General features: G+C 36.2%; 1 protein-coding gene and 1 pseudogene across 8 annotated transcripts in view; both read left to right on the forward strand.

The window, feature by feature from the left end:
• Window positions 1–26,964, forward strand: part of MARCHF1 (membrane associated ring-CH-type finger 1) — a 917,917-nt gene that overhangs the window by 580,116 nt on the left and 310,837 nt on the right. The window lies entirely within an intron of this gene.
• Window positions 23,274–24,463, forward strand: LOC116530540 (annotated as a pseudogene).

Consider the following 26,964-nt stretch of genomic DNA (forward strand, 5'->3'; position numbering starts at 1 on the left):
GTGTGTGTGTGTGTGTGTAGGTCAATTCTTAGCAAATTTCAAGTATACATTGCAGCATTATTAAATAGAGTCACCAGGCTTACATTAGATTACTGAATCTTTGCACATTTTGATGAGCATCTATCCATTTCCTCCACTTCCCAGCCCCTGGAAACAGTCATTCTGCTCTCTGCTTTTGTAAGTTCAACTTCTTAGATTCCATACGTAAGTGAGATCATGCTTTTATTCTACCTTCTCATTTTCAAGGGACAAAGTGATGTTTTCTTCTAATCAGGTTAAACTATGCTCATGAGCTACGTGAGCGATAGGATCAGTTGTACTCGAAACTTCAGCATCACACAATATACCCATGAAACAAACCTGCACATGCACCCCCAAATCAAAAGCTGAAATTATAAAAATAAATAAGTAAAAGTAAAAGCATTTCTTTCAAATCATCTGCCTTTTTCTACGTTCCTTTCTACACAAATGTTTGCTTTCCTTTCAGAGTGGTACCTTAAACACACCCCCTTTCCTTCCTGGGGACCTCCAAAAAAAGAGTTGTATAAAAATGCAAAAAGGAATAAAACCATTTCAGTGAATAAAGATTTCAATGAATTTCAGAAACATAAAAGGCATAATTTATTTCATTTCTGTCAATTGTGATGTCATGTTTTTCTAGAGCCATCTTCATTTCATCCAAATGATAATTAGATTGTCAAATTTATTAGCATAAAGTTGGTCATATTATTCACTTAATGTCTATAGAATCTATAGTGACGTCATCTTTGCTGTTCAAATATTGGTATTTTGCCTAATCTCTTTTTTGTGATATGTCATGCTAGTTATGATCAGTGTTGTCCAAAGAACAGATTTTATGCTTTTTCAATTTTCTCTATTGTACATTTGTTTTTTTAACAGCTCAAGTGAGATATATTTTACATATCATTAAGTTGATTCATTTAAAGCATACAATTCAGTGGTTTTAATATATTTACACAGTTTTGCAGCCATCAGTATAATCTAATTCTGAAATATTTTCAGCATCCGGAAAGAAACTTGTATGCATTAGCAGTTATTCAAAAGCCCTTCCTCCACTCCCAGCCAGCATTTGCCTCCTCCAACTAGGCAACTGTTGATCTACTGTGTCTCTGCAGGTGCGTCTAATATAGACATCTCATATAAATTGAATCATGAAATATGGAAATAATTTATTTTTATTTAGCATAAAATATTTATGCTAAATAAAAGATACCAGTCACAAAACCTATCTTTTAGGTTCATCCATGTTATAGCCTATGTCAAAACTTTGTTTCATTTTATTGTCGATAATATTGCATTTTATGAATACAACACATTTTGTTATCTGTCCATCAGTTGATTTGGGTTGTTTTTACTTCTTGGCGATTGTGAATAATGCTGCTATGATCATTCAAAATGCAAGTTTTTATGTGAACTTCTATTTTCATTTTCTTGGCTAGATGCTCAGGAGTGGAATTGATTAGCCTTATTGTAACTAAATGTTTAACAATTTAAAGTACTGCAAAAATGTTTTCCATAGTGGCTTTACTATTTTAAATTCTCGCTAGGAATATATGAGAATTTCCATTTCTCTTTTTTTCCCCAACACTTGCTATCGTCTGTCTTTTTTATTATAGCCGTCCTAATGTGTATAAAAGTGGTATTTTCTCATGATTTTGATTTTGATTTCTCTATTAACTAATGATGGTGATCTTTTCCTGTGTTTACTAGCTACCCATATACCTTCTTTCAAGAAATGTTTATTTAATGTTTTATTATTAAATTGTCAGAGTTCTTTTTGTATTCTATGTACAAGTCCCTTATTAGATATAAGATTTACAAATATTTTCTTTTAGTTTATGGGTTGTCTTTTCACTTTATTAATGGTATCCTTTAAAGCATAAAAGTTTTTCACTTTGATGAAATTCTGCTTATTAGTCTTCTCTTTTATCACTGGTGCTATTAGTGTTATATCTAAGAAATCATAACCTAGCTGAAGAGCATCAGGATTAACTCCTGTGTTTTCCTCAAAGAGTTTTGTAGTTTTAATTCTCACATTTAGGTTTATAATACACTTTGAATTAATTGTTGTGCATGGTGTGAAGTAGAGATTCAAATTTCTTCTCTTTCATGAATACAGCTGTCCTAGCATCTGCCACTGACTTGGAAGACAATTCAGTTCAGTTATCTTGACCCTTGTACATTTGGTTTTTTGTTTAGTTATTTTGATCTTTTGAGTTATTATTTTCTTTCTGCCACTTGCTTTGGGTTCAACTTGTTTATGTTCAAATTTCTTGATAGATGTACTTAGATCATTGAATATCCACTTATTTTCTGAAACAGTTCTCCTTCCATATCCATGGGTTCCATTTATGTGGACTCCACATTCATGGATTCAACCAATATTGTAGCCAAAATAGTAGAAGAAAATTGTGTCTGTACTGAACATATACAGACTCCTTTTTTGTTATCGTTACTCCCTAAAAAATATGGCATAACAACTATGTACATAGCACTTACATTGTATTAGGAACTATAAGTAATCTAGATATGAGTTAGAGTATATTGGAGGATGTGCATAGGTTGTATGCAAATACTAAACCATTTTACATCAGGGACCCGAGCATCCACGGATTTGGTATTTTTCAGGAGGTCCTGGAACCCCTCTCCCACAGATACCTGGAGATGACTATATGTGAATTGTAAGGCTGTAGATTTTCATCAAAGCTTGGCTTTCCCTATATCACTTATTTGATCCAGGAAATATACTGTTTCAAATTTATTATTTGGTTCCAAACAGTTTTGTACTTCCATCAAGATCTTTTTAACCCATCTTAGAAGGATATTTCTTAGCTTTCAAACTTTGGAGAATGTTTTTAGTTGTCATTTTATTATTGATTTTATTCTTTTGAAATTTGTTACAATTGCTTTGTGTAACACAATATGATAATTTTAGTAAATTTTTGATGTGTACTTGAATATGCATTTTGCAGTTATTAGATACAGTGTTTTATATAAATCAATTAGCTAAAATTTGGTAATCAGGTTTTTGATATTGTGTGTGTTTATTGATATTTTTGTTTGCTTGTTCTCTTAGTTATAGATGTGTTAATATTTGCCATTGTGATTATAGGTTTTTCTTTTTAATTTTGTCATTTTTTTGTTTCGAAACTCTGTATTAGTTGCATAAAATTTTATTGATATATTCTTTTGTGTATTTTATAAAATATTCTTCATTAATAGTTTATTTCCTTAAAGTCTACCTTGATATAGTTTAGCTGCATGAAGTCACTTTCTGCATCAAGTTTGTGTTTGATAAGTATTTTCATGTTGTTAACACATTTTTCTCTGTCATTATATTTAAGGTGTATCTCTTATATGCAGCTTATAACCAGGTGTACATTTTAAATTTGCACTAAAAATATTTGCCTTTCATTTGAGTTTGAGTTTATATAATGACTTTTGATATTGGTGTTTAAGTCTACTGTCTTACTTTTTTTTTTGTATTACAACTGCTTTTTTATTCCCATTACTTCAGTTTAAACATAGCTTTGACATTTTCTACTTGTGCGACTATAGACAAGTAAGAGTCACAGTGTTTAAATAACTTTGCCAAGTCTATTAGCACTGAATCTAGAATTCGGTCTTTCTGGCTCATAATGCTTCCCTTAATTGTGATTCATGAAAATGGTATGTTTGATTCTGAATCTACCAATAGCTAGTGGCATGTCTTTATTTACGTTAGGCACTTTCTTATGATTATAAAAAAAATGATAATTGCCTTATATTTATGGCGTTTTTAGTTTTCTTTTTTTTTTGCGTTTTTAGTTTTCAAAAAATGCATTCCTATTTCTCTATAATATATAAAGAGCAATTATTAAAATTCACACTAGAATGGCTTCTACTTCAACTTGATCATTTAAAATTAGACCTCCTCAAATTTTTCTCCAGTTACTCTGTGAGGCTTCCAGGGGGCTAACTCACATGGGATCAGGAATAATTCTTCTGTTGTAGTCTTGTCATCAAGCACACTCAATACTCTTTGCTGCGAATGGTGCACTTGGTATCACGGTTTACTGGGGGTCACACTTACCTCTGCTGATGACTACAGTTTCTATTAGTCCGTTAGCTTTGGACAGATGGACTCTTCTATTTCCTTATTTTGTCTACTTTATTCCAAAGATAGAACTTTATTCCTCATAGCAGAGAGACTAGGAGGCATCTTTTTTTTATTGTACTTTAGCTTCTGGGGTACATGTGCAGATCATGCAGGATTGTTGCATAGGTACACACATGGTGATGTGGTTTGCTGCCTCCATTTTTTGTAAAAATTTTATGAGAAAGGGTATCTAAAAAATATATAAATAAGCATGATAAAACTATATTACCATATTTATGACATACTTGTGGATTATTTATGACAGCAGTCCTCAACCTTTTAAATAAGGACCAGTTTGATAGAATATAAATTTTTTATGGATGAAGGCAGGGGATGGTTTTGGGATAAAATTGTTCCACCTCAGATCATCAGGCATTAGATTCTCGAAAGGAGCACACACCCTAGATCCCGCATAAGCAGAGTTTACAAAAGGGTTCACACTCCTATGAGACTCTAATGCTATTGCTGATCTGACAGGAGGTGGAGCTCCCGTGATAATGCTGAGTCACCTGCTACTCACCTCCTACTGTCCCTCCTGGTTCTCAACAGGCCAAGGACAAGTACTGGTCTGTGGCTCAGGGGTTGGAAACCCCTGATTGAGGATAATAATCTTTGTCTTAAATTATTTTTAGCATGTGAATTAGGGTCGTTATACAATCAGAAATAATTGCAATAAATAAAGATATAAAGTAGTGCATTGAGGTCTGATCTAACACTTAAAAATTAAGATTAGTCTGCATTGACAATTTATGTGAACCTTTGTGAACATCCTCCCTACCACACCCCACATCTTGCCATGAAGTTGCCAGTTTTTAACCATTACAATTCTCTCTGAAAGTTTTTTAGGTGAATGTATACTTTAATTTGCCAGATCAGAAAAGAAAACAGACAAAACAAAATGAAACAAAACAAATACCCTCAAAAAACCCAGTTATTGGCACATATAAATAAATATAAGTAAGATGTAAAATGTGTTTCCGTCTTGGTATTCCATTTTATTAAATTTGGAAAAGTATATGTCCTTTTGTTACATCTCTAAATAGTTAGCCAAAGTAGATTCATGAAAATTTAAGTATTAAAAATATCAGAGAGTTCTCCACTTCACAGACTTTCATTCTTTATATGGCTGAATATATGAAATGGATAGGATAAACGCTTTCTTCTTTAACTTCAAATGAACTTTTTGGCCTCAGGTTTAAAAGATGACAAGAGTCATTAAATACAATTCAATATTTATTAAGTGCTTACAGTATGTCATAGATTATTAGGTGTGGGTGAATAAGGATGAAAATGTCTTCCTTCTAGCCTTTGGAAATTCACAGTATAAGAAGAAGAAAATACAATAGTTCACTTTTCCTATGCAGAATCAAGATCCCTAGCCAAGACCCTCTTAAAAATCTACACTTTGAAGCCATCTCTGACTTTAAAACCACAGTAATAATTTATAAAATGTATTTTAAAATGAAAATTAAATAGAGATAGCTATCAAAAAACCAAGATAGACTTTTCTTTGAGTGATAAACAGAACAGAAATAAAAACCAGAGATGACTGAAACAATTCTAATCCACGCTACTTAGATGTTACAGAGGGATGTGGTCTAAAAAGAACTTACTTAGGTTCTTCCCCAAGGACTGCGGAAGGCTGCCCCACAGGGAAACAAGGCTGAAGTAAAGCTGGGCCATCTACTGCTAGGCTAATGACTCATAGGAAGTGATTAACCTAAAAGCTTAGAAACCTCAGAAACAGCCTCATGATCAGCTCTGAGCTAGTTCCTTGCAAGTTATTTTTTTTTAATTGCATTTTAGGTTTTGGGGTACATTTGAAGAAAATGCAAGGTAGTTGCACAGGTACACACATGGTAGTGTGATTTGCTGCCTTCCTCCCCTTCACCTATATCTGGCATTTCTCCCCATGCTATCTCTCCCCAACTCCCCACCCCCGGCTGTCCCTCCCCTATTTGCAAGTTATTGACTGCAAGCTCTCATATTCTCTGTGGAGCAAAAACTCAAAAGAATTATGAAAGAGAAGGCTGCAGTTTAAGGAGCAGAGGTTCAATGAAGTCCACTACGAAACCACCCAGCAGAGAGAAGTGAGTACTGAAAAAGAAGTTAAAAAATAACACTTAAAATGTGAAAATTCAATTTCCAAAACACATGGATTCTTTAAAAAGGCAGCTTAAAAATCCTCACCAAGCAGAATCTGAATGAAAATGAAAATTAAAAAAGAATTTTAACAATACGTATTTACTATGGGTTTATCAAAGAGCCAAATGGGGGAAATAGAATTGGAAAGAACAAGAAATAGGGACATCCAAGAAGCCAAAATTACATATGTAAGAAGAAAATTTATTAAAGTTAAAACAATTAAATATCTTGGAAATGACAATTATGGTCAATATAATTAAAATTAAAAAGAAATCTCAATTGATAATATTAAAATTATATTGAACTAATGAAAGTGAGAATGCATAAATATGATGCTAATTCATTAATAACAAATTAATAAGTTAGAGACAGTAAGATATAAAAAACACAAGAATACTTGTGAATTTTGGAGGATAAACTAATGGATTTAATAGCATTTTAGCTAAAAAATGTTGACAATTGGCCAAGAAGAGAAAGTAGAAAAGTGACACTCAAAGTGGTAATGACACAGTTTACTAGAAGTGAAGAAAGAAATGTCTCTAGATGGGAAATTAGCTGTAAATATTGATAATAATAAAATTAAGTCAGCTACCAAAGTAAAACTGCAGAGCATCATGAAAAAAGGAAAACCTTAAGGTGCTACCAGAAGCAGTAGACACTGTCTACAGAGGGAAGACAATGGTATTTAATCAGACTTCTCATCAGCAACAAGAGTAAAATCTTCAGATTAGCAAAAAATATATATAAATCTATAACTGACTGAATTATTAAAGATGGAGGGAAACGATGATCGTTTGAGAAATATAAAGGCAGTAACAGTATATCTATATATTCTCACTAATAGAAAAAAGTGTAAAGTAATGGCTTAAGGAACTTTACAGTTTCAAACTTAGAATAGTGGCTTCAAATGCCTGAAATTCAAGTCAATGAATTTTACATTTTACATTGTAACTATTGTTTCAGTTTTGTCAAACAACATGCCTATTTTGTACAATGCATTCTGATGTTGTGTTTTAACCAAACATGTCATAGAGATTTTTTTTAAAGCAAACATTGCTTAATATAAATTTAAATGATGTTCCTGCATTCAATGATCAATTAAGAAATGTGACTAGGCTGAGAGCGGCGGCTCAGACCTGTAATCCTGGCACTCTGGGAAGCTGAAGTGGGTGGATCACTTGAGGCCAGGAGTTCAATAGCAGCCTGGCCAAAATGGCAAAACCCTGTCTTAACTATAAATACAAAAATTAGCCAGGCATGTTGGTGCATGCCTGTAATCCCAGCTACTCAGGAGGCTGAGACATGACAATTGGTTAAACCTGGGAGCCACAGGTTGCAGTTGCAGTGAGCCAAGATTGTACCACCACACTCCAGCCTGGGTGATGAAACAAGACTCTGTCCAAAAAAGAAAAAAAAAAAAAAAAAAGAGAGAAAGAGAATATGATTTTTAAAAAGCTATTCTTAAACTAGTAATAAAAAACAAAGTATGCCCAAAACAACAAAACATTAACGTAGAAAATTACAAAATGTTTGTGAAGGACATAAAAGATAATCTTAAAGGGGGAAAATGTTACTTTCATGATGCAAAAAGTCAATTTCCATAGCTATGGAAATTTGTCCCAAAATATCTTTAAATATAATGCAATTCAGAATGCTAAAATATCTCAGTGTGGTGGCATACACCTATAGTCCTAGCCACTTGGAAGTCTGAGGTGGGAGGATCTCTTGAGTCCAGGGTTTTGAGGCTGTAGTGAGCTACGATTGCACCACTGCACTCTAGCCTGAGTGACAGAGGCTCTGTTTCTAAAAACAAACAAAAAACAGCCAAAATAATTTCTTAATGAAACTTTATATGTCGATAGTAGAATTAACATAGAAGAACAAAATGTCAATAATGTCCAAGGCAATTTTGAAGAAATACAAATTTGCAGTCTCTCCTTGACAATGGTTTTTATTATTAACAAGCTAAAGTAATTAACACGATATGATATTACCAAAATAAAACAGTTAAATGGGGGTCGGGCCCGGACCTGCACTGCCTCAGGATGTAAAGTGTAACAAGGGGGTTGGGGTGGGCATCGTGGGCCTGTGAGGCCTGTGGGTGCTCACATCCCCCAGCTCCCCCCGCAGCTGACTCCACAGTGGTCCTCTCTGGTTGATGCATATGGATTCAAGTTCTAGACTGAAGCCTACCTGTTCTCCAGTGCCCCCCACTTCCTGGGTCCCCCAGCTCCCCCTGCAGCCAGCTCCGCAGTGGTCCGCCCCGCTTCCAAACTGAAGGTTCTGTGTTCTGTGACCACAACAGGCTGGGGTTACTGCGGTGACCACCAGAACAGCCTTGGCGCTGTGGAGGAGCCCAGAGCTACCCCCTCAGCTGTACTTGGGGATGGTCTTTTAGGAGCTACCCAGGATTGTGGCTGCACTGATGGAAAGTATGGTATCAAATTCTAGTGGTTTTCCATGGGAATTAGTAATATGGGCAGGTGTTATTGGATTTTTTGCTATTCCCCTGTTTTTGTGGAGGACTATCAGATCAGTTAGGAGTTGGCTTTATGTGGAAAGAGAGAAAAAGCTTGCCGTAGTGCTTTGTGAACTAATTGAAAAAAAATACAAACTGCTTGAAAAATCTAGGCGTGCTCAGAAGGAGTATGGAGACTATAAAGTAGAGTCATCTTTACAGGATAACAGCTTTGAGAAGGAGGCAGCAGAAGCACAAAGATTGCAGGCAGCCTGTGAAAATCTTAACAGGTCCATTTCTGAAATTAAGAATGAAATATTCTATCTAGAAAAAGAGTTAAAGGAAGAGAAATCTAAACATACTGGACAAGAGAAGTTGATGGCGGATAGTTCAAAAATGATACAATCGCTAGAAGGTCACTCAAAATCTCTCAAATCGCAAATAACTGAAGCCAAAATGACCTTCAGCATATTTCAAATGAATGGAGAACAACTGAAGACAACAATAAAAGATGCTTTGAATGAAAATTCTCAACTTCAGGAAAGCCATAAACAGCTTTTGCAAGAAGCTGCAGTATGGAAAGAACAAGTGAGTGAACTTAATAAGCAGAAAATATCGTTTGAAGACTCCAAAGTGCACACAGAACAAGTTCTAATTGATAAAGACGATCACATCAAGACTCTGACTGAACACTTTCTGAAGATGAAAGATTGGGCTACTATGCTTGGAGAAGACAGAATGGATTATCATGACTTGACATTGGAAATGAACAATGAATTGGAAAATGGTGCCTACTTAGATGATACTCCAAAAGGAGCTTTGAAGAAACTGATTCATGCTAAGTTATATACTTTAAAAACTTTAGAAGGAGAAAGAAACCAAATTTATTTTCAGTTGTCCAAAATTAATGAAACACAGAAAGATCTTAGAGACCATATTAAACATCTACAGTCTGAACAAGCATCTTTACAGTCAGAAAACACACATTATGAAAGCGAGAATGAGAAGCTTCAACAGCAACTTAAAGTAATGACCGAATTATATCAAGAAACTTCAATGAGACTTTACAAAAAGTTAGAGAATGAAGAAAAGTTTTCTAAAGTAGACAGAAAGATCAACTATACCACTGACCATCTAGAGAACTATAGAAAGCAAGTTAAAGATCTTGAAGAAAAGTTGGAAAGAATGATTCTTTCTTATCAAAGGCAGATGATTTCCTATAAGAGAAAAGAACATGAAAATTGGTTGGCAGCTCAGACTGCTGAAGGAATCCTCAATGATTTCAGGAAAGAAAATGCTCACAAGAGACAAAAATTAACTGAAATGGAGTTTAAATTCAAATTATTACACAAAGATCCTGCTGCACTTGATGTTCCAAATACAGGATTTGGCAGAGAGCATTACCCATATGTTACCAATATGAGAAGAGGAACTCCTTGGCCCTCATCTCCTCCAGGAATCAGGTTGGGAGCTTCTCCACATGATTTTCCACCAAGAGATTTCCCAGGTCCGCCATATGCTCCATTTGCAATGAAAAATGCCTGTCCACCCAGGGCTTTTCCTCCTTACCTTCCACCAAAACCTGGATTTTTCCTCCCTACCCCAATACACTGAAGAAAGAAGTGAGATCCCTGTAGGGTTCATTCCATCTTCTAATGACCCTGCAACTGAACAAAAACAATTCAGATTGATCTCCAGTTCCCTCAGAATTAATTCTGCCTTCGAATGAGCCTGCTACTGAACATCCAACACAACAGCAAAAAACCTGACTGTATTTGATTTTCTTCCAAAGTAATTTAGACTGATCTCAAGTCCCCATCAGGGTTGACTCCACCTTCAAGTGAGCCTGCCACTGAACATCTGGCACCAGAGCAAGAAAGCTAAAAGATTTGTGTTCTCCTCCAACATAATTTTGACTGATCTCCAGTCCCTGTCAAGGTTGATTCCACCTTCAACTGAGCCTGCTACTGAACGTCTAGGACCACAGCAAGAAAGCTGACAATATTGTGTTCTCCTCTAAAGTAGTTGTGACTGATCTCCAGTCCCCATCAAGGTTGACTCAGCCTTCAGGTGATCCTGCCACTGAACATCTGGCACCACGGCGAGAAAGCTGACAGAATTTGTGTTCTCCTTTGAGGTAGTTCTGCCTGATCTCGAGTCCCTGTCAGATTGAGTCAGCCTTCAAGTGATCCTGCCACTGAACATCTGGCACCATAGCAAGAAAGCCAACAATATTTGTGTTCCCCTGCAAAGTAGTTATGACTGATCTCGAGTCCCAGTCAGGGTAGACTCAGCCTTCAAGTGAGCCTGCCAGTGAACATTGGCACTGCAGCAAGAAAACTGACAATATTTGTGTTCTTCTATAACATAATTTAGACTCTTCTCAAGTCCCCCCCCATAAGGGTTGACTCCACTGTCAACTGAGCCTACCAGGGAACATCCAGCACCACAGCAAGAAAGCTGACAATATTGGTGTTCTCCTCCAAAGTAGTGGGAACTAATATCAAGTCCCTATCAGGCTGACTCCATCTTCAAGTGAGCATGCCACTGAACTTTGGGCACCACAGAAAAAAAAAACTCACAGTATTTGATTCTCTTCCAAAGTAATTCAGACTGATCTTGAGTCCCCATCAGGGTTGATTCCACCTTCAAGTGAGCCTGCCGCTGAACATTGACACAACAGGAAGAAAGCCGACAATTTTTGTGTTATCCTCCGATGTAATTTTAACTAATCTTGAGTCCCCGTCAGGGTTGACTCTGCCTTGAAGTGATCCTGCCACTGAACATCCAGCACCACAGCAAGAAAGCTGACACTGTTTGTGTGCTCCTCCAAAGAGGTTGGAACTGATATTGAGTCCCCATCAGGTTTGACTCCACCTCCAACTGAGCCTGCTACTGAACATCCAGCACCAGAGCAAGAAAGTTGACAGTATTTGTGTTCTCCTGCAAAGTAGTTGTGACTGATTTCAAGTCCCAGTCAGGGTTGACTCAGCCTTCAAGTGATCCTGCCACTGACCATTGGCACCACAGCAAGAAAGCTGACAATATTTGTGCTCTATTCCAAATTAGTTGTGACTGATCTTGAGTCCCCATGAAGGTTGACTCAGCCTTCAAGTGAGCCTGATGCTGAACATCTGGCACCACAGCAAGAAAGTTGACAGTATTTGTGTTCTTCTCCAAAATAGTTGTGACTGATGTCGAGTCCCCATCAGGGTTGACTCAGCCTTCAAGTGAGCCTGACAGTGAACATTCGGCACCACAGGAAGAAATATGACAATATTTGTGTTTTCCTCCAATGTAGTTGGGACTAATATCAATTCCCCATCAGGCTGACTCCATCTTAAAGTGAGTCTGCCACTGAATATTTGGCACCCCAGCAATAAAGCTGACAGTATTTGTGTTCTCCGAAATAGTTGTGACTGATCTCAAGTCCCCTTCAGCGTTGACTCAGGCTTCAAGTAAGCCTGCAGCTGAACATCTGGCACCATGACAAGGAAGCTGACAGTATTTGTGTTCTCCTCCGAAGTACTTGTGACTGATCTCAAGTACCCATCATGGCTGACTCTGGCTTCTACTGAGCTTACCACTGAACATCCAGCACCACTACAAGAAAGTTGACAATATTTATGTTCTTCTCCAACATACTTGTGACTGATCTCAAGTCCCTATGAGGGTTGATTCTGCCTTCAACTGAGACTGCTACTGAATACCTAGCACCACAGCAAAAAAGCTGACAGTATTTGTGTTCTCCTCCAAAGTAATTCAGACTGATCTGTAGTCCCTATCAGGGTTGACTCAGTCTTCAATGAGCCTGCTACTGAACATCTGGCACCACAGCAAGAAAGCTGACACCGTGTTCTCCTCCAAAGTAGTTGTGACTGATCTTGAGTCCCTATCAGGGTTGACTCTGCCTTCAAGTGAGCCTGCTACTGAGCATCCAACACCACAGGAAAGAAGATGACAGTATTTATGTTCTCTTCTAAAGTAGTTGTGACTGATCTCGAGTCCCCATCAGGGTTGACTCAGCCTTCAAGTGAGGCTGCCACTGAACATCTGGCACCACAGCAAGAAAGCTGACAGTATTTGTGTTCTCCTCCAAAGTAGTTGTGACTGATCTTGAGTCCCCATCAGGGTTGACTGCCTTCAAGTGAGCCTGCTACTGAACATCTGACACCACAGGAAGGAAGATGACAGTAATGACAGTATTTATGTTCTCCTCTAAAGTAATTGTGACTGATCTCAAGTCCCCATCAGGGTTAACTCAGCCTTCAAGTGAGGCTGCTACTGAACATCTGGGACCGCAGCAAGAAAGTTGACAGTATTTGTGTTCTCCTCTAAAGTAATTGTGACTGATCTTGAGTCTGCATCAGGGTGGACTCCGCCTTTAAGTGAGCGAGCCACTGAACATCCGGCACCACGGCGAGAAAGCTGATAGTGTTTATGTTCTCCTCCAAAGTAGTTGTGATTGATCTGAAGTCCCAGTCAGGGTTGACTCAGCCTTCAAGTGAGCCTGCCAGTGAGCATCCGGCACCACAGCAAGAAAGCTGACAGTATTTATGTTCTCCTCCGAAATAGTTGTGACTGATCTTGATTCCTCTTCAGCATTGACTCAGCCTTCAAGTAAGCCTGCCACTGAACATCTGGCACCATGGCAAGGAAGCTGACAGAATTTGTGTTCTCTGAAGTAGTTGTGACTAATCTCAAGTCCCAGTCAGGGTTGACTCCATGTTCAAGTGAACGTGCCGCTTAACATCTGGCACCATGGCAAGGAAGCTGACAGCATTTGTATTTTCCTCTGAAGTACTTGTGACTGATCTCAAGTACCCATCATGGTTGACTCTGGCTTCTACTGAGCCTGCCACTGAACATCCGGCACCACAAGAAAGTTGACAATATTTGTGTTCTTCTCCAACATACTTTTGACTGATCTCAAGTCCCTATGAGGGTTGATTCCACTTTCAACTGAGACTGCTATTGAACATCTAGCACCACAGCAAAAAAGCTGACAGTATTTGTGTTCTCCTCCAAAGTAATTCAGACTGATCTGTAGTCCCTATCAGGGTTGACTCAGTCTTCAATGAGCCTGCTACTGAACATCTGGCACCACAGCAAGAAAGCTGACAGTATTCATGTTGTCCTCCAAAATAGTTTGACTGATCTTGAGTCCCCATCATGGTTGACTCTGCCTTTATATAAGCCTGCTACTGAACATCCGGAACCACAGCAAGAAAGCTGACAGTATTTGTGTTCTTCTCTAAAGCAATTTTGACTGATCTCAAGTTCCCGTCAGGGTTGACTCTGCCTTCAAATGAGCCTGCTACTGACCATCGGGAACCACAGCAAGAAACCTGACAATATTTGTGTACTTATTTACTGTGGTTGTAGACAAATGTGATTGTAACTTTATGCCTAATTAAATAAATTTTTAGTTGATTTAAGGACTTGTTTGGCATTAATAATTATAAAATCAGCTACTTTTTATATAAGAAAGTTAAATGATAAAGAACAGAGGGCTCAAACACAGATTTATGCATATATATAACCTGTATGTAAATTGCTTATACATTGCGAATTTGGCATTACAAGTAAACTGAAAAATAGTGAACAGCATTCAATGAATTATGCTAGAACAATTTATTTGCAAAAAAATGCAACAAAATGTTATCTCCAACTAAAACTCTTTTCAAAAATAAATTTGAAGTATTTTAATAATGTAAATATGATCAGCTTTTTAATATCAAAGAGTATATGATATTTTTGTAAATTCAGGGTAAGAACAAATTTCACAAATTACATACAAAAACAAATCAGGAAGTATATGTTTAGTATATTTCATCTCATGGTAATTGAAAACTGTTTGCAACAAAACACTAGTGGTGTATAGTTATAATCCTTAAAAGCATCAAAGGATTACAACTGAAGTTTATAATGTACCACTACAGAGATGAAAATATAGACAAGTTATGCTAGGAGACAGAAAAGAAAACATAATTACACTAAAGTATAGTCAATCTCTCCAACCATAAGGAAAATTTACAATGAAACAATGAGATTTTACACCCATAATTCGGCAAAAGTTTTTAAAAGTTTTGTGATGAGGAGAAACCAGACTTTCATGTACTATTGATGAAAATGATAGTTTTATACAAGCACTCTGAAAACCTATTTGTAATATTTAAAAATTTTGAAATGGTACAAATACGTTCATCCAGCAATTCACAGTTTAGAGAGAATAATGGTATATTGTGCAGCACTTTTTAAAAAGCACTAGTGTACATCTATTTACATAGTTATCTTAAATACAATTTAATTAGAAATCATAGTATAACACAATAAAAGTGTTGTCAAATAATATCATGGTTGATGTGATATTGAAAAGTATGTAAAGAATACAACATATTGTTTTTAAAATAACATAGTAATACTTTTAAGTTTTAACAATTTTTTGATAATTATATAATCAATTATGTGAGACAGTTTCTTTAAAAATAGAAGGCAACTCCCTGTACTAATTTTTGAAACTTTTCTTTAAGCCTAAAATTAGTTCAAAATTTAAAAATTAAGCACATTAAAAATTATACATCATCAACATCTTGCTTTCTCTGGAGAGATAAAAGAAGAGAGAAAGAGAAATGGTATTGAGAGAACTATCATATTTTCAACAATAGCTATAAGTTTATTCTTAAAAATATGAAGCATAATATTAATATTTGTCAAGTCATATTCTCTCTACTATTCTGAGTGTCTAAAACATTTAATATTTAATAAAGTAAGTATAAATAAATAACGTTCAAGGTAATCACTTTTAAATATTAAAATAGACACCTTTAGTAAATTAATTGGTCAAATCTCATAGATATGCATGTTTGGAATTTAAATAGGATTAGCAACCACATTGAATTACATGAAAGTTGCTTCCTATCTTTCTTTTCTCTTATTTATAGACATTGACCTTTGTTTACTCTCCAGCTTGATACTGTCAACAAATTACAATGCGATAGAATTCCCATGTTTGTAATTAGGATTCAAACTTGTAAATAATAGCTTTATAGTATTTTTAGATTGCTTTTTCAAGACTCCTGGTAGCAATACTTCACTTTTAAGTTATTATATTTCACTGGAAATGTCTTTCTCTCTTCTTTACAAGGGCTATTTCCTTATTTTTTAGGTGTATTTCAAAACATATTTGATTATGTTGGGTTTTTTTTTTTTACTTAAAAAGGTTAAGAAGTCAGCTTTTAGAATGTATATATTTTTAATTTACTTATAGAATGCAGACATTCACTCTCAAACTATAAGAATTTTAGATTTTTAAGTTTCATTTTTTATAAAACAGAAAAGGTTACTTTTAGTCATCTACATTTATTAGCTAAATCAATTTTAAGATTGAGATAATTACAACTACTGAACAGGTCTAATGGAGCATTGTTTTATTATTTATTGCTAAGATAGAAAAGGGGGAAAATAAAAAATGCATGTTGTCTATAGGGAGTAAGCAAGATGGGAGGCATAGGTTAATTTTTATGATCCAAAGGAAGATAAACGGTTACATAGTCATTGATTGTGGAGAGTAGAAGTTGCCATCAGTCATGATTAGTGAAAAGGACAAGAAAGTATGAAATCTCCCCTTCATTTCGTTGCAAGCTATAAATTAGTTTCAGTCTGGCTGCCATGAATTCAAAATTTTCTGAGTCTATCTCAAAAGATGTTCTGCGGTAGATGTAGGGGAAGAAAAATTACTTCCTCTATTCTCTTAGCTTCTGTGACTGGGATCTGTGAATTAAACTGACGAAAGAAATGTTAATAAGAGAAAAAGCATACAAATTTTACTTGATGTTAATTTTTGCATGTACAAGGAGTCATTCATTGAAAGGAAGTGAAGACCTGGAGTGAAGACCTGAAGAAGAAATTAGACGTGAAAGAGTTATATGCCCTTTTAACAAAGCATGAGAAGTTGTGGAGACCTCAGTAGACAGAGGAAAGGGGTTGGGGATTTTACAGGCTATAAATTATGGGAAGATAAATACATGCTGTAAATTAATGGAAGATAATGGTTATTTTTGTAAGATTTTGTTTGTGTGGATTCATCTTAGTGCTTTCTTCTTCTCTGGTGGTAAAGGTTTTCCTTTCAGGACTGAGAGGGGGGACACCTTCATGAAGGGAAATTTATACTCTGCTCTTCTTTAGATGGATGAGCTTTTCCTATGTCTGCCATTTCTCAATTGCTTTCAACTCAGAATAATCCTATGCCAATGAGGCATATTTTGGGATAGTGTAGTTCTATTTTGAGAATTATAACCATAACTAGACAGGAAGCTGAACATTTTTCTGCATAGGTATTTAGGCTTGGTAGAGTGCCCCAATACGTGATGTTAGGGAATCTAATCAGGTTTCTGTTTACAGAATCAGAAAGTGCTGAGTTATGTCCTTGTGAAAAGGAGTTATAGCCAATGTTTGTTATAAAACTTGAACTTTACTAGAAGCCTGTGGTTGGCTCTGAAATTATGAGAGTTAGTGAGGCTGATTAGGAATGGAGAGAAGGAAGGATGGATAGGAGACTGGCAAACTGACACACCCATCATAAGATAGAGATGCTGGGTGGACTTGGGGATAGTAATTCAAATAGGAATTAGCATAACAATATTAGATCACTGCCAAGCAAGATCTGTATAGGTGAAGGAGGCTGGGGATACTGAGGTTCCTAATTCTTGACCAGAGTTATCTCTGTTGATAAAAGAAAAGCTTTATCTGAATGAATTTTAAGGGAGTTTAATTGAGCAATGAACAATTCACAAATTGGGCGGCCCACAGAATCACAGCAGATTCAAAGAGACTCCAATACAGCCACATAGTGGAAGATTTATAGACAAAAAAAGGAAAATGACATGCTGAAATTGGAAGTGAGGTACAGAATAACTGCACTGATTACAGGTTGGTTGTTGCCTCATTTGAACACCGTTTGAACACTCAGGAGTGTATGAATGGTTGAAATATGGCCACTGGGATTGGACAAGACTCAGCTATCGTTACAGGTGCATACTCCTAAATAAGGTTTTTAATCTTCTCTACCTATTAAGTTAGGTTGCAGTTCATTCACAGGGAGTCAAATATAGAAGTATGAAGTCCTTCTCATGCCATATTTAGTTTGCTTTAATACTTTACTGAATATCAATTTAAATTTAATTAAATTTATATTTTTTAATTCATAGCCAAAGGTTTCAAAGATTAGTTGATATCAATTGACTTTGGTTGCAAAACAAACCATTCCAGAATTCAGTGACTTAAAAGAACTGCTCATTTATTCTACTATTTATGGATTAGGTATGTAGTTCTTCTGGTCTGTGTTAGCTCTTCAATTTCTGTAACCAGCTGGTGGGTCAGATGATGGCTGGATGATCCAGGATGGCCTCTCTCATATGCCTGGCAGTTGGCAGACTGTATGCTGAGTAACTAGGCCACAAGTCTGTAATTATCCAGTATGGTACCTTGGGATGTTCTCAGGGTTCCACATGAGCACTGGCCCAATATCTGAAGATATTTTATAAGTCTCTACTTGCACATCAATTGCTAATGTCTCATTGGTCATGGAAAGCCACATGGCCATGTCCAGGTTCAAGGGATAGAGAAACAGACTCACTTACTGATTGGGAGGAGCTGAAAATGGACTGCAAACACATAGAGAGGGGAAGAATGTGTAGCTTCTGCAATCCATGCAGTGGATAGGTGGTTATTATCCTATTTTCAGAAGCTCCTAAATAATACATTAAACTTTGGCCTTGCTTTTAAAACTCATTTTCTTTTTTTGCTTTATCTATCATGTTTCTTGAAAATCAATAGTAGATTATGCTAATCAAATCTTGTTTATCCATGAGCCATAAATTAATTTATATATGATGGTGAAGCAATAAAATGAGATAGGAAAGAATTATTTAATAGGGAAAAGAAATAACAAAATTATGAAAACTATGAAACTTTTTGTCTAAACGTTATTAACTTTTTTAAGATTTTTATAAAGTAGAATTTGCAGAGTATACTTCTGTACTTTACTGACATAAATGTAGTGGCATTATGTTGACTCTGTTACCTTCAAGAGTAGAAGGGTTTATACATGTAGCTCAAGTGTGTCATGATTAGTTGTTATGAAGCCACTTTAATAACCCATGGTTTTATGTTAAAAAAAAATTGAATTTTTTTGTAGTTTTGATTTGAATGAGGTAAGTCGTAAGTGACAACAAGGGGAAAAAATACCTGTGATGTAGTGTTAGATGCAGCATTTTTCATAGGAAATAATAGAAGAAAGTATACATGTTAGAACTTTCCTTTTGAGAGATTTGTGGCAAGAAATGAGCAGATAAAATCAATGCACTGTGAATTATAAATAGGTCTTTGAGGGGCTGGATGATTAATTCAGAATGTCTAAGAAAACAGTGGAGTACCTATGGAAATAAACAAGGATACAAGTGAATTCAAGGTTCCCCTTGAAAGGTAATTATAATTTGCAGGGATCAAGCTGCCTGTTATTTGAAAAGGCAAAATATTTTAATTTATATACCTACTAAAATGTATATGAAAATTTTGTGTTTTTAGACTTATATGCAAGAATAAACAAAGTTTACCAGAAATAAAGACATTCTATTTACATATTCAATCTACTATTGTTAGCTTTTCAGTGTATCTGGTTCAAAATAGACAGAAAGAGAGGAAGAGAGAGTATATTAAAATAACTTGTACTAAAAAAAAAATAATGTGGATATAAGTTTCCCAGGACAGAAATCAATTTACAGATTTTTTTTCTTAGTTGAGTTTTAATTATATAGCTCTAAGGGTGACATAATTAAAAATGAGATTATATGCCAAATCCTTTCCCAGTTAGCCTTATTTGCAACACCTAGTATGGCATAGTATGTGGCTTAGATTGTTGTTCTTGCCATATTCAATTGAATATTTTTGGTTGTCTAAACCTTATTAACTTCTTAAGATTTTTATAAAGTAGAGTTTGCAATGTATAGTTCCGTACTTTACTGACATGTAAAAGCATGTCAGGGACATGTAGCAAAAGCTGTGTTACCCACTACCCACCTGTAACTACCATGATTCCTTTTCATTTCCTTGGACAATTTAAACCCGATTGTCATTCTTCTGCTTTTCCTCTTCTCTCAGGAATCTTTCTGATGATTTCATTATTTATACTGATGCCTTAGTTCATTTCTCAGTCTTCCCCAGATTTTCAGTAACACCTTTTGACTGTATTGTTCTTTGTTTTACTTTCCACTGTAGTTGAAATTAAACCTGGATCTCATCACTCTTTGTCACTTATCCACCCTAAATCCTTGATTTTAGTGTTCCTTCTCTTTGAAGAAAATCTGTGTATATCACATCTGGCCTACTCTATCATATCAATTAGAGTGCTATTTTCTTTACCTGCACCCTGTAATTATTATTCTGAATTTCTCACATCACATTTCATTTAATTTTGTGATGACCACATTCAGTTTTTTAAATACCAAAGATAAGATGTTTAATGCTGTTCCTACCACTTTCCTATACTATAAAATGTTACTTTCTATATTTCCTGTTTCTGACTATACATATGCTGTTCCTGAAGAAAGTTTCTTTCCACTGATGGGCATATTTTCCTTCTTAGAGAGCTCTATCATTGTAATGATTTATACTGAGATCTTCAGTATTTACTATTTCACCAAGTTCAAATTTCCTAATTTGCTCCTCACAAATGGACCAGTGTGAAATCTCTAGACATTTAGGAAACATTCCTATTGTATATGTTAATGTCAACTCACAAGTTACATACTGAAGTCATTTTCCCACCTCAAGGTGGAACCCCTGCTATTTTCAGTAATAAAATTATTACTTTTCTTTTCCGTCAGGATCCAACCTCACTATTATTGTTGTTGTTATAATAATTATTATTTTAAATTTTTATTTTTTCTCTCTCTTCCCCTGTATCCCTTGAGCCATTTATTCACTGCTTTTCTAATCCATCATCAGCATTATAAGCCAGATTTTCATTCATTTATTACTGAATGATTGCTAGCCTTCTATTTGCTTTCCCTGACTTGAGTTTCTAGAGGTTTCCATATATCATGAACAAAACTTTCATTGAGTTACTTCCTAAAACACTGATTTCTATTTTCTGATTTTCTGCATCTCAAATTATAAAGCATTTACCTCCTCTCCAGATTTTATGCAGTATCAAACTAGCTGATCCGTCTCATTGCAAATCTCTCTCCTATGTTAAATCCACCCTATCCTCTAGTCCTACTCACATCCTTGTTATCTTAAAAATATACTGTATTCTTTCTTAACCATATGTTTACTCCTGTAGCTGATCTTGAATGGAAAGGATTTTATGGATTTCCCAGTGGTCTATATTTTGGAGCCTCTGTGAAATTTGGTTCAAATTCTTTAACACCATGAAACTCAGTCTTTCCAACAGTGCAGCCCACAGTGATGTCCCTCTTTTCAAACAACTCAGAACTTGTCATGTGTGCTGAATGCCTTTATCACTTCCTTATTTACTACCTACTGCATGCTTGCCTTTTGTTTCATTTTATCTGTAGGTCTCCCCAAAGATATCTCAAGTGGTTCTAGACAGGGTCCATTGGATATACTTTTTCTATATCCCTTCTAATCAAAAATAGAAGTTGTCACTTAGTAGATAATTTAAAAAATAATTTCATTATGAATTTGCTGTGTGACAGCTATATAATTAGGTTGTTAGGGAACTTTTCTTAAAGCTCCATTTGCAGAGTAAATGCAATTCTTTGACTTGCATTCTTTATTTGGTTGGACAGAGCCGTTCACTAAGGGAGGGAATATGAACCTCCGTGAGAAAGTTTTAACTACAGAATATTGGTTAAAAGCAAAAATTCTAGATTCAGGATCTCTATCTAGATTCAACCCAGCCTCTCTTCTGCTGTTCACCCAGTTACAAGCTGTGTCTGTGGGTAAATTATTCAACTTCTCCTTGCCTCAGTTTTTCCTTTTAGAAATAAGGATTATGTTAATAGCAATATCAGAAGTGTGATAAGACTCAAGATAATAAATGCTGGTTAGAGCAATGTCCAGGACTTAGAAATAAATTTGCATAAACAGTTTTGAGTCTTTATCTTTACTGATCCATTTTCTGAAAGCTATTCATAACTATAAATTAATAGAATCTAGCCAGCATGGAAAATGAGCACCATAGCATACAAAGATTTTGAAGAACAGATGTACTTGCTGTCTTCAAATTCACAAATACTGTAATGAAGAAAGTAGAGGGGCCTTCTCCTTAGGGAAATGAGAAGAACTTAGGACTCCTGAGTTCTTCACTCACCTCACAGTGTTTACTGAACACTTGCATATGACTGATACATGCTATGGACACTATAGAAAATTTTTAAAAGATTACATGATGGAAGTGATGAATGCTTTAACAATAGAATATGTATGTTTGAGTAGCAAAAGTAAGGGGGTGAAGAAAGACAATAGAAAGGGTATATTCACAATGAGAGAATATATTCCTATTGTTAGAAGCATTCAATTTTCCAAAGACCCAAACACTTATCTGTCTCCAACCCCTTGCATCTTGGGGCCAGATTATAACTTATCTTAGTAAGCATGCCAATATAGAGACAATCAGAGCCTAAAAATTAAAAATAAAAAGGGATGTTAGTAAATAAGTATGCATCGGAAATGCAAGAATGTCTGTATCATGTAATAAAGCAATTTTAATAAGTTTTTTTGCCTCATCTCTTTTGAGCCTGCCAAATAATAGAAATGTATGTGTGTATGTGTATAATGATAGCTAACAACAAAATTTATCTGTAATCTATGAATATCTGAAAATGGCACAATCTTTATAGAGTGTAAAGTTCTCTATTTTTGTTATATTCACCAAACTGGGATCTGGATGGACTAGACATTGTGAGATGGATTGGCAAGGCAGGTCATTTAATAGCATCCTACATGCATAGAATGGCAGGAGTGCTTAGTTCTGGAACAGCAAGTATCTGTGAAAATGCCTGTTGTTTGTACTTAGTAGTCTGATAAATAATACAGAGAAATGAGATTAATTTTGTCACCATTTGAAAGACATCTATATTAGCCATCCTTCTCTGCCAGTGTTAGAAAACAAAGTTCAATGAGACAATGAACATTTGTTTCAAAATTAATAAAAAAGAAACAATTTTCTAAGTAATTTTCCACCAGGATGGCATGAGTCATGTATTTGTACATAGAAACCACATTCAGTAATTGATTAAATGCCTCTCATATAGCATGAGACGTTCACTTATAACTTATTTTACAGATTCCATAATTTTTTCTCATTTACCTCTATTCACATTATTAAAATATATATTCAGAATGCAAGGGAGAAAATTTGAAAAGCAGCAATATTTTAGATTGATACTGGTATGTATTTGGTTGGTACAAAAGTAATTGCCGTGGAAAGTAATGGCATGTCACGTGCCCACAACGTCCAGGGCGCCAAGTTGTGAGCAGGCAGGCATGGACCTTCAGGCTGCCCGGGGCCCAGGAGCAGGGGGCTGCATAGCAGCCTGAGGGCCTGCCGCTGCCGAGCTCACAGAAAGCACCCCGCAGTCCAGAGGCTGGCTTTGCTGCAGCTGACCACTCCGGTCAGGAGACTGAGAAGGCTACGTATTGACTAGCAGTTGGAGCACAGACCCTCCTAATGACAGCCCAGCCCGGGGTGAGGGGACCCATTCTGAAAAGGAAGGATTTGCTGTGGATGAGGAGGACTCTAATGGAGAACTGAATCCCTGGGAGCTGTCAGAGGGAACAAACCGTCCACCCAAGGAACAGCCTGGCAATCTTTTTAATGAGGACTGGGACTTGGAGTTGAAAGTAGATCAATGGAATCTATATAATGCTGATGACATCCAGGAGAGCACTTCTCAAAATCTCAAACCTTGAGTCAGCTGTGCCCCACAAGGATACATGATCTATGACCCCAGCTGTTACCATCCACCTCCACCGACAACCCATTATTCCAAGATGGCCTTTGAAACAAGACAGTTTGATGAAGTAGAAGATTGAGTGTGGAGATTTCTGCCTTGTGTGTGGGCAGGCCTCCAGACTGAGATCTTTTTTTCTGTCTTGGAGGTGAAAAGTCGTATCTGAGAAAACGTTTCCAGGGATCCCTAGTCTGGGATACACAGACCAGTGTTCAACAAGGCCGCATTGTTCCCTCCGGTTTGTTGTTGTTCTTAATGGGCTCCTCCTTGGAATGTGAGTGTGTTTGTGTCTGTGACAAGAGGAGTTGTGTACTTTGTAAATAAAGATTAAAAAGAAGAAGAAAAATAAAGTAATGGCAAAACCCGCAATTACTTTTGCATCTGAGTAGTATTCACAGCAAAAGGTTTATTTATTTAAACTGCAGAAAGTGCAAAACAAGGGCTAAGTTTTCTACATGTACTCTAATGAGGGGTTTTCTTTCTGCGTAATTTACATACATGAGATACACAGATTCAGATATAAGGGAAGATCATGCTCATATTTTCTGAAATGTGTATCTTAAGTAAACCATTTTAAATCAGATTTATTACATATCTACTCTGCTAAACAATTGCAGTCTATTGGATGGGCCATTCTGTTTTTTGCCTCAGGTTAAACATCGGATGTCCTTTTTCATTGACTCTATTTCACTTGGTTCACATTCTGTACTTCAGGTTTCAGTTTAGCTTTCTTTCCCCACAGGATGTGCACACACACACACAATACTCTCTATCTAGAGAAAAGTGTGTACAAATGGAATGTACAAAGTAGTAGAGAAAATCTCAGCAGCAGCAGAAATAACCACGAGTGTGCTACCAGTGTGGTATGAGTACAAACAGAATCTTACAGGCATTCATAGTAAAGTGAAATCTCCTCCAGCCAGGGTGATGATGTCCTTGTTCCCATACTAGCATAGTCTGTCCAGCTGCTTGTTCTCGAGGTCCAGTAATGAGATGCAGACTGACTGGGAGAAGAGTTTATTTCTGCAATCAGCGAGAAGGTTGGGGTAACACACCAAACCAACTCAAAGTTAGAAGTTTTTCTCTGGTGCACATGTATATTTAAAGCTCCATGCCTACATGTGGGAGTGTACCTACCAGCAGGAGTGTTTTATTTAATCTCTGTCTAATATGTAACTAGGGTCTGGGGTCTGGAAAGCTTTCTCTAGAGCCTTGGAAAGTTTCTTAAGTGGACCCTGGAAGGAGGTGTATGTGTAAGAATAATTTTATTATTGGATGAGACCTGGGATGTCCAATCTTTTGGTTTCCCTGAGCCAGATTAGAAGAACTGTCTTCAGCCATACATAAAATCTACTAATGCTAATGATAGCTGATGAGCTAAAAAATAATTTTTAAAAAATCACACACACACAAAACTCATAAAAAGTTTACCAGTTTGTGTTGGGCTGCATTCAAAGCCATCCTGGGCTGCATGTAGCCCATAGGCCGAGTGTTGGACAAGCTTGCTTTAGGGTCTGAGAAAACTCAGGTGGGATTGTAATGGGTTTGATGCCACATTCCAGCTCTCATACTCAGGCACCAGTTTCCTCAGTTCTTTAATGTTTATGTATTTATCAGATTTATAGTGAGGGGCTTGTTGAAACTGGCTGCTCTGGCTGCTAATGGAAACCTGACCTGCCGCAGTCTGACAAAGTCACAGGACAGAAGGTTGATTTAATTTTTTTCTTGATTCCCAAAACACTAATTGTACTATTATGTTTTACCTTCACTCTCTACTTACTTGTAAAAAACAATGAATATTAGTATATAAACATACGTCACTAGTTTATTAATATACATTAGTTCATTTAAATTTAAGAATGCTAAAGATGTTAAGAAGAGGAGAGTACAAAACTTGCTCTAAAAATAATTCTACTTTTGCATTGACCAGACAGATAAACAGAAAACAAACAAAAATATTTGTTATGAGCTGAATTATGATCCTCTAAATTCATATGTTGAAGCTCTAGTTCTCAGTACTTCAGCACGTGAGTGTATGTGGAAATAGGCCCTTTAGCAAAATAATTAAGGTAAAATGAGGTCATAATGGATGGACTCAAATCTAATATGACTAGTGTCCTTATAATAGGAGGAAATTAGGACATAGACAAGAGAGACCAAAGGAGAACCCTGTGAGGGCACAAGAAGGCAGCCTTCTGCAAGCAAAAGAGAGAGGCCTGGCTGGGTGCGGTAGTTCATGCCTGTAATTCCAGCTCTTTGGGAGGCTGAGGAGGGTGTACCCCCTGAGGTCAGGAGTCCAAGATCAGCCTGGCCACTATGGTGAAACCTCTTTTCTACAAAAATACAAAAATTACCTGGGCATGATGGTGGGTGCCTGTAATCTCAGCTACTCAGGAGGTTGAGGTGGGAGAATTGCTAGAACCTGAGAGACAAAGGTTGCAGTGAGCCAAGATTGTGCCATTGCACTCCAGCCTGCCTGGGCAGCAGAGAGAGACTTCATCTTAAAAAAGAAAAAAAAAAAAAAAAAAGAAAAGAAAAGAAAAGAAAGAAAAAGAGAGATAGTGAGGCCTTACTTGCCAACGCCTTGGTTTTAGACTTGCAGCCTTCAGAACTTTAAGAAACTACATTTCTGTTGTTTAAGCAACCCCATTGCTGGTTTGTTATGGCTTTCCTAGCAATCTAATGCAATATTCAAAGGCAGGGACCAGTGAATTATTTTTGGAGGAAAATATGTAGGTTGAATTGGCATTAGTTATATGTAGGATACCTCCATTTGCTTACTTAAGGGGGAAGAAATGCCTTGTCCAGTCTTTAATACTAATATGTTCTGAGGTTTTAAAAGTATTAAAATCTATACTGAGTTTGAAAGTCTCATAGATAAGAAAAAAAACTACAGCCTAAATATGGAATTTAGGAACATGAATCCTAACAAATATCTCCGAAAATTACACATATTTTTACTAGCTTCTTATTTCAAAGAAAGACATTTTATGAGAGAAAAGGCATACAAACACACAGATCTACATATATAATCCCACAGTTTTCTTCACCATCATCTTAAAACTCCTTCCATACCTGTCTACACCACTCTTAATGAATGTCTTTTTTTTTCTTATAGGCAAGAAATAGAAGTATTCAGTAAACTCCTTAGTTTGCCTCACGTCCACTTGGAGAATTAATTGGATTCATTGGAGTATGATGATTAAAAATCTAGACTCTAAAAT

This window comes from Sapajus apella, unplaced genomic scaffold (genome assembly GCF_009761245.1).
Source record: "Sapajus apella isolate SASKATOON/1434 unplaced genomic scaffold, GSC_monkey_1.0 scaffold67, whole genome shotgun sequence".
Lineage (NCBI taxonomy): Eukaryota > Metazoa > Chordata > Mammalia > Primates > Cebidae > Sapajus > Sapajus apella.